General features: G+C 43.9%; 1 long non-coding RNA gene across 1 annotated transcript in view; it reads left to right on the top strand.

Annotated features, from left to right (window-relative positions):
- Window positions 1-10,949, top strand: part of LOC139265619 (uncharacterized) — a 130,108-nt gene extending 119,159 nt beyond the window's left edge. The window contains exon 3 of the long non-coding RNA XR_011593594.1: window positions 10,555-10,949. This is a non-coding gene — a long non-coding RNA (uncharacterized lncRNA). The remainder of the gene's footprint in view (window positions 1-10,554) is intronic.
- Window positions 10,950-18,502: the final 7,553 nt, after the last annotated feature.

The following is an 18,502-nucleotide window of genomic DNA, read 5'->3' as shown; positions in this document are numbered from 1 at the left end:
TAACCACTATTTAAAAACATTTTAAACATCCAGTCCAAAAGCTTAAATTTAAATTTACCTGAAAGATCTGTGTGTTCCTTTAAGAAGTGCTGACAGCGTTTCCATCAGTCTGCTGAACACTCGCTTTTCAGAGTGAGCTTAGGTCTTAGCGTCGAACTCAACACTATGGTCAAAGGCATGCCGATTGACATCACGCTCTCTTCATTTACATGTCCAGGGTGAGCAGGCCCTCACTAAAATGCCTTCGCCGAGTCCTACACCAGAGAAGGGCACTGGGGGGACCGCTGCCATTTATCACCAAGATAAACATAGAAACATAGAAAATAGATGCAGGAGCAGGCCATTCGGCCCTTCAAGCCTGCACCGCCATTCAACATGATCATGGCTGATCATGCAACCTCAGTACCCCACCCCTGCCTTCTCTCCATACCCCTTGATCCCTTTAGCCGTAAGGGCAACATCTAACTCCCTTTTGAATATGTCCAACGAACTGGACTCCACAACTTTCTGTGGCAGAGAATTCCACAGGTTCACAACTCTCTGGGTGATAAAGTTTCTCCTGATCTCGGTCTTATATGGCTTACCCCTTATCCTTAGACTGTGTCCCCTGGTTCTGGACTTTCCCAACACCAGGAACATTCTTCCTGCATCTAACCTGTCCAGTCCCGTCAGAATTTTATACGTTTCTATGAGATCCCCTCTCATTCTTCTAAATCCCAGTGAGTATAAGCCTAGCCGATCCAGTCTTTCTTCATCTGTCAGTCCTGCCATCCTGGGAATCAGTCTGGTGAACCTTAACTACACTCCCTCAATAATAAGCACGTCTTTCCTCAGATTAGGAGACCAAAATTGCACACAATACTCAAGGTGTGGTCTCACCAAGGCCCTGTACAACTGCAGCAAGACCTCCCTGCTCCTATACTCAAATCCCCTCGCTATGAAGGCTAGTATGCCATTTGCTTTCTTTACTGCCTGCTGTACCTGCATGCCTACCTTCAATGACTGATGTACCATGACACCCAGGTCTTGTTGCACCTCCCCTTTTACTAATCTGTCACCATTCAGATAATAATCTGCCTTCCTGTTTTTGCCACCAAAGTGGATAACCTCATATTTATCCACATTATACTACATCTGCCATGCATTTGCCCATTCAAACTAACCTGTCCAAGTCCCCCTGCAGCCTGTAGCGCAAACGGGTGGCAGTAAGTAGCCCAATTTCTAGGCCATAGCTTGTTACCAAAAATGAGAGTATGGGCTAGACTTTCCTGAGAGCCCCTCAACATCCAATTGCCCGCTCAGAAAAACCGCTAATGTTTGGAAAGCAACGCTGGTGAAAATTTACATTTTTATGTTAAAACTAATTGTCCAGCGAGAAAATGGGTCTTGCACCTTTATTCTCGGCGGTTAAGGGGAAACTAAATAAAACGGGTGTTTTTTTTTAATTTAGTCTGAGGCTGCAGTTGGGCCGAGGGAGGGGAGAAAACTGAAAAAAAATTTCACAAAAAAAACTAAAAACATAAAAAACATTCCCAAGACACTTTTCCATCTAATCGCCGTTTTAAAATGTAAAAAAAAATAAAGAACCTTTAACTTACCTTTCTTTGCAGAGTACTCACTTACCGCCCTGTTTAAGCAGCTTTTACAGGACGGTTCCGTCGGCGATCTGGACAGGCTTCCGTTGAGGCCAAACTTACGCCCTGGTGATTTTCTCGGCATTGCAAATCGGCAGTTTGGTCCCGGTGGGCACTTTCAGATTTGGGCGATACCATTAAAAAAATAATGGGGAAACATTCGCCGGGCGGAAAAAGAGCTATACCGCCGAGAAAGTCGCCGAGAACCCACCGAAAATGATACGAAAGTTTAGCCTATAGAACATGCTTTGCATCTTAAAACCAAGAGTAAAATTCAGATCCAATTCTTTGGTAAATATAGGAAATAAACAGCATTGTGGGGAACCACCCTGGCTGCATCCCCTCAAAACTAAATCTATTTGCGTATTGTCTCACTTCCCCCCTCTCTCAAAAACCAATACATCCTTTTAGGAAACAACTAGCAGAGCTTCATTTTAAATTCACAATACATTGGCCTAGCTAAGATTTCATATAAAAATATATACTGCAGAGGTTGTAATGGTTTGAAGCTTGGCGTAGCTCTGTTTACAGCACAGGGATTAGAGCCTGTCATTGAACAAGCACCAGCACAGGCACAATGGGTTGAATAGCATCCTGCTGTAGTGAAATTTCTATCCATTTCTAATCTCTTGCAATAACCTACTGCTTAATTTTTGACCGACACAAGTGATTCTGGGTTCAGTGTTTTGTTGATGAGAGTTCCATTATAGAAACATAGAAACTAGGTGCAGGACTAGGCCATTCGGCCCTTCGAGCCTGCACCGCCATTAAATAAGATCATGGCTGATCATTCACCTCAGTACCCCTTTCCTGCTTTCTCTCCATACCCCTTGATCCCTTTAGCCATAAGGGCCATATCTAACTCCCTCTTGAATATATCCAATGAACTGGCATCAACAACTCTCTGCGGTAGGGAATTCCACAGGTTAACAACTCTCTGAGTGAAGAAGTTTCTCCTCATCTCAGTCTTAAATGGCTTACCCCTTATCCTGAGACTGTGTCCCCTGGTTCTGGACTTCCCCAACATCGGGAACATTCTTCCCGCAGCTAACCTATCCAGTTCCGTCAGAATTTTATATTATGCTTGTAGAAGTAAGGACAGTAGATCAGTAAAGATTACTCAGGATGTGTACTAACAGGTAAATGATACATTTGGTGGTATAAATAATAATACATGTTTTACCAAGGTATGACACGGTTGTACAAATTGTATAATTATGCATCCATTTTGCATACAGGAAATACACATAAGTTGGATTGTATTATAAAGCACTAATACATCAAGGGTTTTAGATGGCATTATAAACCACAGTGTTGAGCCCTGAATCTTTGAAGCACTCTTTTAGCCATATTATTCTTCATAATAACAACAACTTGTATTTATATTGTGCCTTTAACGTGGTGAAATGTCCCAAGGTGCTTCTCAGGAATATTATGAGATAAAAAATTTGACACCAAGCCACATAAGGAGAAATTAGGGCAGGTGTCTAAAAGCTTGGTCAAAGAGGTAGGTTTTAAGGAGCGTCTTGAAGGAGGAAAGAGAGGTAGCGAGGTGGAGAGATTTAGGCAGGGAATTCCAGAGCTTCGGGCCTAGGCAACAGAAGGCATAATAGGGATACTCATAATGCAGTTCATTTACTCTTTGCCTCCCCTTCACGTGAGACCCTCAACAGACTGAATGGTGTATGTGAACAGCATGTCAAGCTGTGGGATGTTGATTCAGTTGGGATTCGGAGTTGTTTCTTTCCCATTTCTTACTACTCTGCAAAGGCAAGAGATTGCTTCCAGGAATTTATCTGTTACCTACAAATAAAATCAGGGAGCAGAATATACGTTTTAATACACAAGGATGTATTTTTTTTAAATTTCAGTTTATTGCAACAAATGGGAGAGACCCGTTAAAAAAAAATAATTCAATTTTGGGGGAGCGTGAGAGATGTTGTTTATTTAGATTTTAGCGAAACTTATCACAGTGTAAGTCAGCACCATCAGGAAAGGAGAAAAAGTCAGCAGATTTGAAGGAGAAGTAAATTCAGAGCTGTGCTGCACTAATTGTGGACCTACACTTAGGTATTGAAAAAGAAACGTTAACTGATATATCTCAGCCACTGTACATCCTGTCCCTTTTTGATGCTGCTAATTTTACTCACAAATAATGTTTGAGTGTGACTATGCAAAATATTTGCCATTTCACATGAATTCATTTCCTTTCGTTCTATGTACAATGAAGCATGTTATGTTTAAGTTATCAGATATTCTAATGTATTGATGACTTTATGATATAAGTTATAGATATTCCCAATGTTCTTTCACTTGTACTGGAGTGAAAAAACTTAAATATTCAAAGGTGTGAAAAACATTGAAAGCACAAGATTTATTTTCTGGGGTGCAGTAGGTGTTGAGGGTATCACCTGCCAGAAAATATTGATCTTGACCCTTTATTTGGTGCATTTTTCGAGTATTTTGGAATCTACAATGAACATGGGCATTGCATTTTATTCATTGAAAAAGAAATAGGGGCAGAAAATCCTCAGCCCTTCCAATGCATTCCTCCCGTAAGTCCAGGGGGAGTTTAGCAGAAAGACTGCAAACTACACCACGACCCAGATACACCGGGTGCAGGTTTAATAGGGAAGTTTCCAATGGCCTTGTTTGAGGTGGGGGGAGGATCTGACCTGAAACAACGCCATTGGAAACTCCCCTATTAAATCTGTTTGTGGTCAGACCCTCCACCCACCCCAAACAAGGCCATTGATGTGGAGGGGGCAGGGTCGGGAGCAGAGATCTCCTATGCTGGGAGTTTATGATTACTGGATCTCTCAGAGACCTGGTGGATCTTCGGAAAAAAGAGACATTCCTACCTCTTCAGTGATAATTGTTTTTCGTAGTGGTTTGGTACAACTGAGTGGCTTGCTAGGCCATTTTAGTGGGCAGTTAAGAGTCGACCACCATTGCTGTGGGTCTGAAGTCACATATAAGCCAGACCAAGGAAGGACATTAGTGAACCAGATGGGTTTTTCCAACAAGCCAGTAGTTTCATGGTCACCATTATTGATACAGGTTTTTATTCCAGATTTATTTAATTAACTGAACTTAAATTCCCCAGCTGTTGTAGTGGGATTTAAACTCATGTCTCCAGATAATTAGTCCAGGCCTCTGGATTACTAGTCCAGTAACATAACAACTCTGTTACCGTACCCCTGAAGCTCGATGCCATCCAGGACAAAGTAGCCCGTTTGATTAGTATCCCATCCACCCCCTTCAACATTCACTCCCTCTACCATCGGCATACCATGGCTGCAGTGTGTACCATCTACAAGATGCACTGCTGCAATTCACTAAGGCTCATTTGACAGCACCTCCCAAACCCATGATCTCTACTATCTAGAAGGACAAGGGCAGCAGGCGCATGGGAACACCACCACCTCCAAGTTGTCCTACAAGCCACATACCATCCTGACTTAGAAATATATCGCCGTTCCTTCATCATCGCTGGATCAAAATCCTGGAACTCCCTCCCTAACAGCACTGTGGGAGCACTTCCACCACACGGACTGCAGCGATTCAAGGAGGTGACTCACCACCACCTTCTCAAGGACATTTGAGAATGGGTAATAAATGCTGACCTTACCAGCGACGCCCACATCCCAGGAATGAATATAAAAAAATTGTGATGCCCACCTCTGGGTCAGGCTTGGCAGATAAAAACAATATTTCCTTTTTTTATAGACTTGCTTAGAAAGGAGGCCAAGGAGACCGTAAAATCATCTTTCTGAGGTGGGGTCACCTGACACCCCCCTGCACTAGCAGAAACGGGCTGATTTTCCACCCTACCGAGGCAGCAGGCCCTTGAGAAGTGTCCATAGTAGCAAAAGCACCTGCTATGTGTATACACATGATGGGGCTGTCCTCTGACCCTGCAAACTCTTTTGTCTAGTACCTCCCCGAGTCTCACCCTGACTTTCTCCCGAAGATATCCTTCCTCTTTTCCTCCCAGCCTCGGCACTGAGCTATTCCTCAGCCCATATGCTACTGAAACCACAATGGTGTCTATGTTACCTTCAGATTTGGCTATTTCTGTGTTTTCCTGGCTGGCCTCCCAACCTCCGCCTCCATAAGCTTCCGCTCATTCAAATTTCTACTGTCCGTGTCCTATTCCACTTAACCATTCATCATCATATCATCATGTTACGCTGACCTCATTGACCTATATTGGCTCCTATTTCCCCAATGCCTCAAACTTAAAATTCTCATCTTCATGTTTAAATAGTTTCATGGCCACACCATAGGTCAATGAGGTCAGCGTAACATGATGATATGATGATGAATGGTTAAGTGGAATAGGACACGGACAGTAGAAATTTGAATGAGCGGAAGCTTATGGAGGCGGAGGTTGGGAGGCCAGCCAGGAAAACACAGAAATAGTCAAATCTGGAGGTAACATAGACAATGGATAAGGGTTTCAGTAGCATATGGGCTGAGGAATAGGCGTGGGTTGTAGGGCTGGAGAAGGTTACAGAGTTAGTGTGTGTCACTGACTATGACCATTGTGTATCCCTCCTCACCCTACCATTGGTGGCTGTGCTTCGGCCATCTAGGCTCCACAGTCTGGAATTCCCTCCCTAAACATCTTTCCCTCTATACCTCCCTCTTGTTTTAGACCCTCCTTAAAATCCACCTGTTTGATCAAACTATTTGTCACTCTCGTAATAGCTCCTTCTTTAGCTTAACGTCCAATTTTTTTGATTACGCCTCCGAAGCACCGTAAAGATGCTATACAAATGCAAGTTGCTGTTTAATCATGAATAATTTGAGGTGCGTTTCATCAGATCTCATCTCGGCCACTGAGTGGCATGCATTTACAGAAAGGCTGTAAGAGGCTCAGGGGGATTCTCCATTAACTTCTCCGATATGGTCTTTGCCACATTTCTTTGCCAAAATCCCCTCACAAGAGGAATTGAATTGAGCAACTGGTGGTGAATATGAGCAGTATGCAGCATCAGACTAGCACATCAAGTTGTCTGGCACATCACAAGCTGTCTTCCATAGGTCCTTTCACCATGTTGATGGTAATGTGGGGGTGATAATGTTAGAATAAAAGTGAAGATAAGTTAGAAGAGTGAAGGCTTTTGCACTCAGCGATTCCTTATTCTTAATGGCTTCAACTTTCACCTCCCAGCCCCCTCTCCTCTAACTTAGTCTCACCCTCCACATAAATTCTACTACTCATACCCATGGTCACCCTTTCGATCTCGCGATTACTCGTGGCCTCTCTGCGTGTGATATTTTGATCACGAATAAGGTTATGTTAGACTATTTCCTCTCCTCTCTCACCACCCATGTTCTCCAACTTTTTCCAATCCCATCACCTGAACAGTTCACCCATTAGCTCCCGTATGTGTTCTGTTTCAGATCAGCCATGATATTAAATGGCGGAGCAGGCTTGAGGGGCCAAATAGCCTACTCCTGCTCCTATTTCTGATGTTCTCACTCCCTATTCCCTTTACTTTGGCCCTCACCTGCCATGATATCTCTGCTGCTGTCAACATATTAAATTAACAACAACTGTATTTATATAGCGCCTTTAACATCGTGAAATGGCCCAAGCGCTTCACAGGAGTATTATGAGGTAAAAATTTGACACCAAGCCGCAAAGTAGAAATTAGCACAGAGGTAGGTTTTAAGGAGTGTTTTGAAAGAGGAAAGGGAGGTAGAGAGGTGGAGAGGTGGAGAGGTTTGGGCAGGGAGTTCCAGAACTTGGTGCCTAGGCAACAGAAGGCCCCAACAGATGTTTGAGCGATTTTAATCAGTGATGCTCAAGAGGGCAGAATTCGAGGAGCGCAGACATCTCGGCGGGGGGGGGAGGGGGGGGCGGAAGTGGGGGTTGTGGGGCTGGAGGAGATTAGAGGAATAGGGAATGGCGAGGCCATGGAGGGATTTGAAAATAAGGATGAGAATTTTGAAATTAACCGGAAGCCAATATAGGTCAGCGAGCATAGGGATGATGGCTGAGCCGGATTTGGTGTGAGTTAGGACATGGGCAGCCGAGTTTTAGATCAGCTACGCAGGGTAGAATGTGGGAGGCCAGTCAAGTCTAGAGGTAAAAAAAGCATGGATGAGGGCTTCAGCAGCGGATGAGCTGAGGCAAGGGCGGAGCCAGGTGATGTTACGGAAATAGGTGGACTTAATTATGCACAGATATGTGGTCGATAGCTAATTTCAGGATCAGATATGACACCAATTTTGTGAACAGTCTGGTTCAGCCTCAGACAGAAGTTAAGGAGAGGGATGGAGTCAGTGGCTAGGGAGTTTCCCTTACTGTAATTTATGATGTCCTTGTTCCCTGCAAAACTATCACTGTATCTGTTATGTATGTAAACATTACCAATGTGTAATACTTGCCACCAGGGGGCGCACCTGTGGGAGACCCAAGGGTCGCCTGCACACCCCAGGCAAGCAGGTATAAAAGGCAGTCTACCATGCTGCTTCCTCACTCTGGAGTTACAATAAAGCGACCAAGGTCACAACAGTTTGAGCTTAAGATATACAGTCTTGTGGAGTTATTCTGAACATAACAGTATCCTGTTCCTATCTCTCCAACTAACAATTCCTCCATCTTTGCTCCCAAAAACCAGAAGGACTCAAAGTTGAATATTTCTGGCACAAAACTAGCCTTGTCATAAATCACTAGGTCTGGCACAACAGTTATCAATGTTTACCATGCCTCACTTTCTTCTGACAAAACTGCCTACTATTCCAAAATCATCCTCAAGCATAAGGGAAAACTTAAGCTCTCCGTCTCCATAGCTGTCTCCTCAACCTCTTTCGCCTGCCGATTCAACACTTGCCACCAATACCAAATGTAAAGAGCTCATGGATTTCTTTCTCTTTAAGACTAATACCGTGGCCGGAATCTTCCCCGCCCTGCGCGTGTGGGTTTGGAGGCGGGCCCGCTGTCAAAATGGCCCTGATTGACAGCGGGTTGGGATCCCGCTCTGAACATGCCTCGTGTGAGTTTCTCAGCTGTCAGATCTGCATTTGGACAGCAGACCCGACAGCAAGTGGCAGGACAGGTAATTAACATCATTAAAAAATACTTAAATTCTAGTTAAGAGGCTTAAAAGCAGGTACTTACAATTTTACCAACCTTTTGATGGTTTTGGCATTCCTCAGGGAACACGTCAGGTAAGTCGAGTCAGGTGCTCAGTGACTCTCTATTGCTTTGGCTAGTTGACAACTGCAGAAGTGATATAAAAGTTACCATTTCATAGCTGTTCACTTTCCAATGTCATAAGCTGAAGCCTTCAGGACTTGGAAGAGACTTTTGAGCAGTATGCACTTTGGAAGTGTTTGCAGTGAACTCTCCATTCACTGTCATCTCCTTGGAGCAACCTCTCTCACCATTGACAGATTGCCTCTGTCATCTCAACCTCACCTGCCATCTATTCCAGCAGCATCGGTGCCCTTGAAAAAATCTTACCTTAGTTCTCAGAATCCCACCACAATCACCCCCAACACCAACATCACTAAACACACCAGCATCACTACCAACAACACCAATCTTCTCCGCAATCACCTGATGCTGCATAGGACACAGGGCATCAGCACCCGACCGCATTGCTGCCCGGGAGGCCAGTGATGGCCCCACCATGGCCACATTTACTTCACTTGATGATGTTCACCCTGACTACCACATGATGCGCCAGGTTGGCACCACCCCACATCAGTTCCATAAAGCATCCCTACAATGTCCAACCCATTCCTTTCACACTCATCACCATTGCGGAGGGTACCCTTATGTCTTATCATTCATTACAACTCACTAAGCCACTTCCAAAGGTGCTCACAAATCTGTCCAAGAATGCAAAGTCCTGAAAATAAAGATTTCAATGTTTGACAATATATCAACATTAACTATACATGAAAATTGGCTAAAAGACCCGAGTGCCTACCCTTGTGTGTTGTTAGTTGGTATGATTGAAATAGGATGAGGGAGCCTGTGAGGGGTGGCTGTGAAATGGGGAACTGATAATGTAGTGAGAGAGGGATGGGTGAAGGTGCAAGGTAAGTTGGTGTGAGAAAGGATGTGCAGGGGTAGAGCAGGGAAGGTAGAGTGATGGGAATGTGATGAGTGGCACAGGAGGATGTGGTTGAGTGTAGTTTTGCAGTAATGTTTCGTGATCGACTGAGATCATCGAAAGGTTTGCGCTACTGCAGCCTGGTCCTCCTGGCAACATCCTGGCTTATGCCCTCCTGTGCAATGTGCAACCAGGCTGCATGGTGTCCTGGGGAGGTCTCTTCTGCCCATGGGAAGGGAAGAGAACCTCCTTGCATGCTGTGACTCCCTCCATAAGCATCTGGAGGGAGCCATTGGAGAGCCTGGGTGCAGCCGTGCACCTCTGTGTAGTGATTGTCAGTGTTTGCAACTCCTCAATGCTGCAGGACACTGACAGAAGAACTGTCAAAAGCATTGTGGTATGGTCCCTTTAAGAAAACCGGCTGAAGACGCGCCATCAATTGACTTCATCAGATCGGCTTCTGTTTAATTGTCCGGGAAGCCTGCAGGGCGGGTTTAACAAGCACCATCATGGGAATATTCGGGAGAGAGAGCGGGAGAGAGTTGGGAGCGGGCTTTCCACCGCCGGTAACCATGGCCGCATGGATCCCGCCACATGTGGAGAAATTGCAGCCCTTCCATGCAATTCCTCTGCTCCCTCTCTCCAGAGCTCCACCAGTCTCCCACCATTAAAACTCATTTTAGGGTCAAATATTACACCAAGGTTGAAAACAGTTTGGTTCAGATGATGACAAACCTTGTTCCGATGTAAGGTCATCAACCTGAAACGTTAATTGTGTTTCTCTCCCCACAGATACTGCCTGACCTGCTGAGTATTTCCAGTATTTTTTGTTTTTATTTCAGACTTCCAGCATCTGCAGTTTTTTGCTTTCGCTGATGAAAGAACTCTTTGTACTGGTTCAAATAATTCCATGGGATCTTCATCATCCATCTGAACCACTGCTGCAGGCAGTCAGGACATTGGTTTCATGTTGCAGCCAAATAATTCCACCTCCAGCAATGTAAGATTCCCTCAGTACTGCACAGAATTGACAGCCAAAGTTATATCTGCACATCCAAGAATGGGGGCCGAACTTTCTAAACTAGTGACAAGAATGCTATAATCTGTGCTAGTGTAACACATTGTAGGCTATTAATGCAGGAAAATAAACCCCTTTACCTAGTTACTCAGACACATGTTTTAAATTTGGCATATGATATCTTTCAGTCAATGGTAGAAACCTCAGAGTTTTGATTTGCAATGCTAATCCAAAGGACAGAAAAAGTACAGCACAGAGGTGTTTGGAACAGTTGGAAAGTACAAGACCAGGAAAGACACTGCAGTCCATTTATCCAGTCCTAAAAGCAAATACACCTCAATCAGCCAATCCCTCTAATATCTATCCAAATATACCTGAATTGTTTTCACACTACTTACCTCCTTGGGCAGTCTGTTCACCACCTTCTGTATAAAGTAATGACATCTATCTGTTTTTCTATTTTCCTTCTCCTAAGCTGAAACCTATGCCCCTCAGTTCTAGCGTTTGCAGCAATATGAGTCTATCTCGTGATTAAAGAAAGGAGTTATATCGCACCATTATCAGATCTTTCAGAAACATGCCAAGACATATCATACACAATGAATTACTTATGCAATTACTATCATGTGGTTAAACATAGCAGCCATATTGTGCATAGCAAGATTTCACAAATAGCAATGAAATGAATGATTAGATAATCTGTTTTGATGGTGTTAGTTGAGGGAGGAATTTTGGACAGCACATTGTTCTTTTTCAACGAGCACCAAACGATCTTTAACATACACTTGAATTACCAGAACAGGCATTTGGGGTCTCAATTTAACATCTCTTCTGAAAGAGGGCACTTCCAACAATGCACTGAATTGTGAGATGATATGCTAAAGTACCAGAGTTGGGCTTAAACCCACACTTTCTGACTCGGGCAAGAGTGCAGCCAACTGAGCCAAACTGACATTTACCACTTGACCGATAAACCTATAAAGATGATTGCATGTATAAAACCTTTATTTGTTTTCAGTTTTCGCCTCTCCCCTTAAAAGGCTCAGTCCCTGGCAGTGGTACAGTTCCAGAGGTGCCAGCCACCCTCTGATACCAAGTGGCTAGTCTTTGTGTGTGAATCTAGCTGGTGACTTTTGGCAATCTATTCAACTGTGTCCAATGGTTCAGTGGGTAGCACTCTCACCTTGGAGCCAGAAGATTATGTGTTCAATTCCCACACCAGAGACTTGAACACAAAAATATAGGCTTGATACTCCAGTGTAGTAATGAAGGAGTGCTGCACTGTCAGAGGTGTCATCTTTTGGATACGATGTTAAACCAAGGCCCCTTCTCCTCACTCAAGTGATGTCAAAGATCCCATGGTACTATTTCAAAGAAAAGCAGGAGAGTTATCCCTGGTGTTCTGGACAATATTTATCCCTCAATCAATATCACTTAAAAAACAGATTATCTGGTCATTATCCTATTGCTGTTTGTGGGAACTTGCTGTGCGCAAATTGGTCGCTGCATTTCCTACATTACAACAGTCACTACACTCCAAAAGTACTTAATGGGCTGTAAAGTGCTTTGGGATGACCTGAGGTTGTGAAGGACGCTATAGAAATACCAGTCTTTCTTTCTTTGGGGGTATCAAAATTGAGCCCAATACTGTGCTCATATGTCCACAACCTTTTTCCAGCTGGGATCACTGAATAATTAGGGGGAGGGGGGCATTCGTAAACAAAAATTAAAACTTGGAAAACACTAAAATTATTTGTAACAATTTTCTCCCTCCTTATTTGCTATGGTACAGTTCCATGGAGGCCAGCTATCCATCTTGTCCAAATGGTCCTTATTCATCTGCTGGTTTTGGCAGTGAGTGTAGCAAATTATTCAACTATGGGGGTGTCGACACCTGACATGCTGTAGACCTGTTAGCAGAAATTGGTCCATGGTTGTATCATACAGAACAGGAAGGCTCCAAATATGATTCCTGGCCTATGCTGAGTTTGCTCATCCCAGTTGCAGTGGGGATAGGCAGGCTATGATTGGTTTCACTGTATCAGGATTATGTAGAGGAAAATCATGCTCCCAATTGCTGTCCAGCAACCCTTGCTGAAAGAACAGGATTGAATAGTCTACTGACGTGCAGATGCTCACATGTGAATAATAGCAATTTGAGTGAGGTATTGGAGGATTACCTGCGCCCGGTGGAACCATTCCAGCAAGCAGCCAACACTTTGAGAAGAGGAGAGCAGAAAAATGTTTCCATACACAGTAAAGTGCATGAAAATAATAATCGGCAATTGGACACAGAGCAATGTAATTTATGGTAAAGCATGTGGATAACAGCTGACAACCGTTTCAGTAATGAGAAAGAACTGTGAGTGTGAGTTGGAATGCAGCACGCTTTTATGTCGGAGAGTCAACCAGCCTGCTAGATGCATGTGTTGTCATATTTTATCCACTATCTATCCAGTAACAACAACATCTTCTATAGAAATGGTTCAAAGGGGCATGGGTGCTTTACTCTTCCATTAATTGACTTAGCTTAATATTGGTGATCTTGCAACTGGCCCTAAGTGGTTGTTGTAGTTATGGCGGAACCTTTGCGAACCTAAGTGACATTTGACATTAATTCATTTCCTGCACTTAGATCGGACGCCTGATATCATTCGATGCTGTAAGGGACTAAAAAAACCAAGCTGATCTAATGCCAATTGAGTTTAGGATCATGACGTGGAGAGAATGTTTCCATGTGGGTGAGTCCAAGAGCATGGGCCATAAATACAAGATAGTTACTCATAAATCCAATAGGGAAATAAGGAGAAATTTCTTTACACAGTGAGTGGTTAGAATGGGGAGCTCGCTACCACAGAAAGTGGTTGAGGCAAATAGCTTTAACGCTTTTGAAAGGAAACTAGACAAGTGCATGAGAGAAAATGGATTAGAAAGATACTCTGAAAGGCTAAGACGAGGTACATGGAATGGGGGGAGTATAGGTGGAGTATAAACACCAGCACTGATTAGTTGGGCCGAATGGCCTGTTTCTGTGCTGTATATTCTATGTAACTTTTCAAGCGTGATCTGTGTAACAAACCCACAAAATTTGGGAGGAGAGTAGTTGTGCATTGCCTTCCAATTTCCACAATGACTTTGAACTCACATGAGTGAGCAATTTAATGTGAGGCCCCAGGGGCATTGTTCCAGCTCTGGGTACAGCCTTTGTGTAGAATCTTGTGAAGGTAGATTTTCTTCTCTGGGTGCTGTGGGAGCAAAAGTCTGTATTACCTGAATACCTTGCTCTCTGCGCAGTCTGTGAGATGACACATGAAGGATTAAAAGTTCAAGCAGCTTTCCGATGAGCATGGGTTGTAAATTGGGTACGAGATCAAAGCAGAGGATGTCTTCACAGGAAAGAAGATACTAGAAGGTGTGAAATTTATTCAACCATATTCGAATGTGTCAATTTGGTCACATGTGTGTTATATTAATAGAATGCCTGGCAAGAGTCGATTGCCTGTTTTCAGGAGGCTGAGTGGCTGTTTGTTTAGTTTACATTGTCATTCTGTTAGTATTTGTATGTACCTTTGATGCACCATGATTTATTGATAGTATGCATGTAATGTAGTGTTCAAAGGCAAAATTTTGTACAAGAGATGTGAGTGAACACTGTTTTAGCAGTACATGACTCAGTAACTTTGGGGTTCATGTCTCAGTAACTTTCACACTGGTTTTTGTGTGGTATGAGGCTTAAATAAAGATCTGATCCTGCCATTACTACAACTGAGTGTGTGTAACATAGAAACATAGAAAATAGGTGCAGGAGTAGGCCATTCGGCCCTTCGAGCCTGCACCGCCATTCAATGAGTTCATGGCTGAACATGCATCTTCAGTACCCCATTCCTGCTTTCTCGCCATACCCCTTGATCCCCCTAGTAGTAAGGACTTCATCTAACTCCTTTTTGAATATATTTAGTGAATTGGCCTCAACAACTTTCTGTGGTAGAGAATTCCACAGGTTCACCACTCTCTGGGTGAAGAAGTTTCTCCTCATCTCGGTCCTAAATGGCTTACCCCTTATCCTTGGACTGTGTCCCCTGGTTCTGGACTTCCCCAACATTAGAAACATTCTTCCTGCATCTAACCTGTCTAAACCCATCAGAATTTTAAACGTTTCTATGAGGTCCCCTCTCATTCTTCTGAACTCCAGTGAATACAAGCCCAGTTGATCCAGTCTTTCTTGATAGGTCAGTCCCGCCATCCCGGGAACCAGTCTGGTGAACCTTCGCTGCACTCCCTCAATAGCAAGAATGTCCTTCCTCAGGTTAGGAGACCAAAACTGTAAACAATACTCCAGGTGTGGCCTCACCAAGGCCCTGTACAACTGTAGCAACACCTCCCTGCCCCTGTACTCAAATCCCCTCGCTATGAAGGCCAACATGCCATTTGCTTTCTTAACCGCCTGCTGTACCTGCATGCCAACCTTCAATGACTGATGTACCATGACACCCAGGTCTTGTTGCGCCTCCCCTTTTCCTAATCTGTCACCATTCAGATAATAGTCTGTCTCTCTGTTTTTACCACCAAAATGGATAACCTCACATTTATTCACATTATACTTCATCTGCCATGCATTTGCCCACTCACCTAACCTATCCAAGTCGCTCTGCAGCCTCATAGCATCCTCCTCGCAGCTCACACTGCCACCCAACTTAGTGTCATCCGCAAATTTGGAGATACTACATTTAATCCCCTCGTCTAAATCATTAATGTACAGTGTAAACAGTGTAATCTGATGTTTAATGCAACAAAATGAAAAAAAGCAAGAAAGCAGTCCAACAGGTGGCAGTTGGCATGCAATAGGCACAGTGATCCTGAGGTGAACTGTGCCTGTGCCCCCACCCCCCACACCCACGAGCTATTAGAATGGGGTAGCAGGCTGGGCCTAAGGTCTAAAAAATCGGAGCAAAAATAAGTGCAAACCTGCATCGGCACATCAAATCTCTGAAATTGGGGCCTTTTATACTGCTGCGGGTGGTTCGGATATTCCTGAAAGGGGGGGGGGGTTGGGCGATGGAGGGGCACATAAATTAGTGATCTGTAACCCTGCATTCTGCAGCCTGTCCCCACGACCCCTGATGACCCTCTAGTTCGTGAGGGTCCAGGAGCAGGCCACAGTGCCAAGTTCTGACAGGTGTCTCTGCACTGGATTGGTCAAAAGTCAAAGAAGATGAGGTGGCAGGCCAAGAATGCACCCTCCTCCCTCATTACCATAGTTATTTTAAGCCTGTGACTACTACAGGTACAGGTCAAATTACATATCCCAAGGAACCCTCAACAAATCCCTGGGGGCGAAGAGCTGCATAATGGATCTCTACCCAATTTTACTCTGCCCCATGCCTGGAGAATAGCAATTCCCAAAGTGTGACTTGAAACATTCATGTTAATTAATGTGTGCGGATATTTGTAATCTCCCCAGGATCCAAAATCTGATTGTACACATCAATGTTATTTGTAAGAAATGTCTTTCATAGCCTGTGGAGATAACAACACAACTGAGAACAAATGACACTGTAAATAAATGAAGCCATTTCCCATTAGAGACAGCACTAGAATAAAAAATGGGGCACACGCTCACTCTCTTGGTCAAGGAATACTGCTCACCATAGGGTGGCACAAAGATGGACAGAAAATAAAAGACAAACTAGGCAAGATAGGTGAGAGACGAACAAGCATAGAATCATAGAATGGTTACAGCATGGAAGAAGGCCATTCGGCCCGTCGAGCCCGTGCCGGCTCTCTGCAAGAGCATCTCAGCTAGACCCACTCCCTCACCCTTTCACTGCAGCCCTGCAAAAAAATTTCTTTCAGGTACTTATTCAGCTCCCTTTTGAAAGCCGTGATTGAGTCTGCCTTTCAAGGAGTGCATTCCAGATACTAACCACTCGCTGTGTAAAAAAAGTGTTTTCTTATGTCACCTTTGGTTCTTTTGTCAATCACCTTAAATCTGTGTCCTCTGGTTCTCGACCCTTCTGCCAATGGGCACAGCATTTTAGCAATATGGTCTGTTCCCAATTGTGCCAGCACAACTAATAGAGTGTGGTACCCTCAGACTCAAGGGTGATAAAGACTAGTGAATACTAAGTGTCATCAGAAGCTGATGATCGCTGTAAGGAAAGCTTCGAAATAACCACCTGGAGGTTTTTAAACAGCTCTATGGTGCCCTGCTCTGTCACATCATGTAACACAACCTGCTAATTGTTGCCATCACATTAGTCCTCCACAGAATTCTATTGATACTATGTAGCTACTGGATTCTCTGAATGCTATCTTTATATCGGTAGTTATTCCCTCAGGGACTAGGTTGGCAGAACTTTAATGGAATGACATTCCACACTGTCCCGAACATTTCAATTGAGCCAGAAAAGAGGCATAGCTGTTGCACTGGGCTGTTCTAATATTATCTTCACATAATCACCATGAAAGCTTAGCAACTATTTGGGAGACTTATAGAGGAATACTTTTCTGAAAGTTACAAAATAAATACTAACTTCTGAAGACAGTTCAGGTATAATATACCATATACAATACATATTGCAAATGTATCAATCCTATGCATTATTTGAAGAAGAGCAGGGTAATTCTCTCTGATATCCTGGCTAATAATTATTACTTCAACAACACTACTAAAAAACAGATTATCTGGTCATTATCGCATTGCTGCCGCGTTTCCTACATTACAACTGTGACTACACTTCAGAAGTATTTCATTGGCTGTGAAGCAATTTAGAAACATAGAAACATAGAAACATAGAAAATAGGTGCAGGAGTAGGCCATTCGGCCCTTCTAGCCTGCACCGCCATTCAATGAGTTCATGGCTGAACATGCAACTTCAGTACCCCATTCCTGCTTTCTCACCATACCCCTTGATTCCCCTAGTAGTAAGGACTTTATCTAACTCCTTTTTGAATATATTTAGTGAATTGGCCTCAACAACTTTCTGTGGTAGAGAATTCCACAGGTTCACCACTCTCTGGGTGAAGAAATTCCTCCTCATCTCGGTCCTAAATGGCATCCCCCTTATCCTTTGACTGTGTCCCCTGGTTCTGGACTTCCCCAACATTGGGAACATTCTTCCTGCATCTAACCTGTCTAACCCCGTCAGAATTTTAAACGTTTCTATGAGGTCCCCTCTCATTCTTCTGAACTCCAGTGAATACAAGCCCAGTTGATCCAGTCTTTCTTGATAGTTCAGTCCCGCCATCCCGGGAATCAGTCTGGTGAACCTTCGCTGCACTCCCTCAATAGCAAGAATGTCCTTCCTCAGGTTAGGAGACCAAAACTGAACACAATACTCCAGGTGTGGCCTCACCAAGGCCCTGAACAATTGTAGCAACACCTCCCTGCCCCTGTATTCAAATCCCCTCGCTATGAAGGCCAACATGCCATTTGCTTTCTTAACCGCCTGCTGTACCTGCATGCCAACCTTCAATGACTGATGTACCATGACACCCAGGTCTTGTTGCACCTCCCCTTTTCCTAATCTGTCACCATTCAGATAATAGTCTGTCTCTCTGTTTTTACCACCAAAGTGGATAACCTCACATTTATCCACATTATACTTCATCTGCCATGCATTTGCCCACTCACCTAACCTATCCAAGTCGCTCTGCAGCCTCATAGCATCCTCCTCGCAGCTCGCACTGCCACCCAACTTAGTGTCATCCGCAAATTTGGAGATACTACATTTAATCCCCTCGTCTAAATCATTAATGTACAGTGTAAACAG

This window comes from Pristiophorus japonicus, chromosome 6, assembly GCF_044704955.1.
Source record: "Pristiophorus japonicus isolate sPriJap1 chromosome 6, sPriJap1.hap1, whole genome shotgun sequence".
NCBI lineage: Eukaryota > Metazoa > Chordata > Chondrichthyes > Pristiophoridae > Pristiophorus > Pristiophorus japonicus.
Note: the sequence above shows the minus strand (reverse complement) of the source record. Positions and strands in the feature narration are given on the sequence as shown.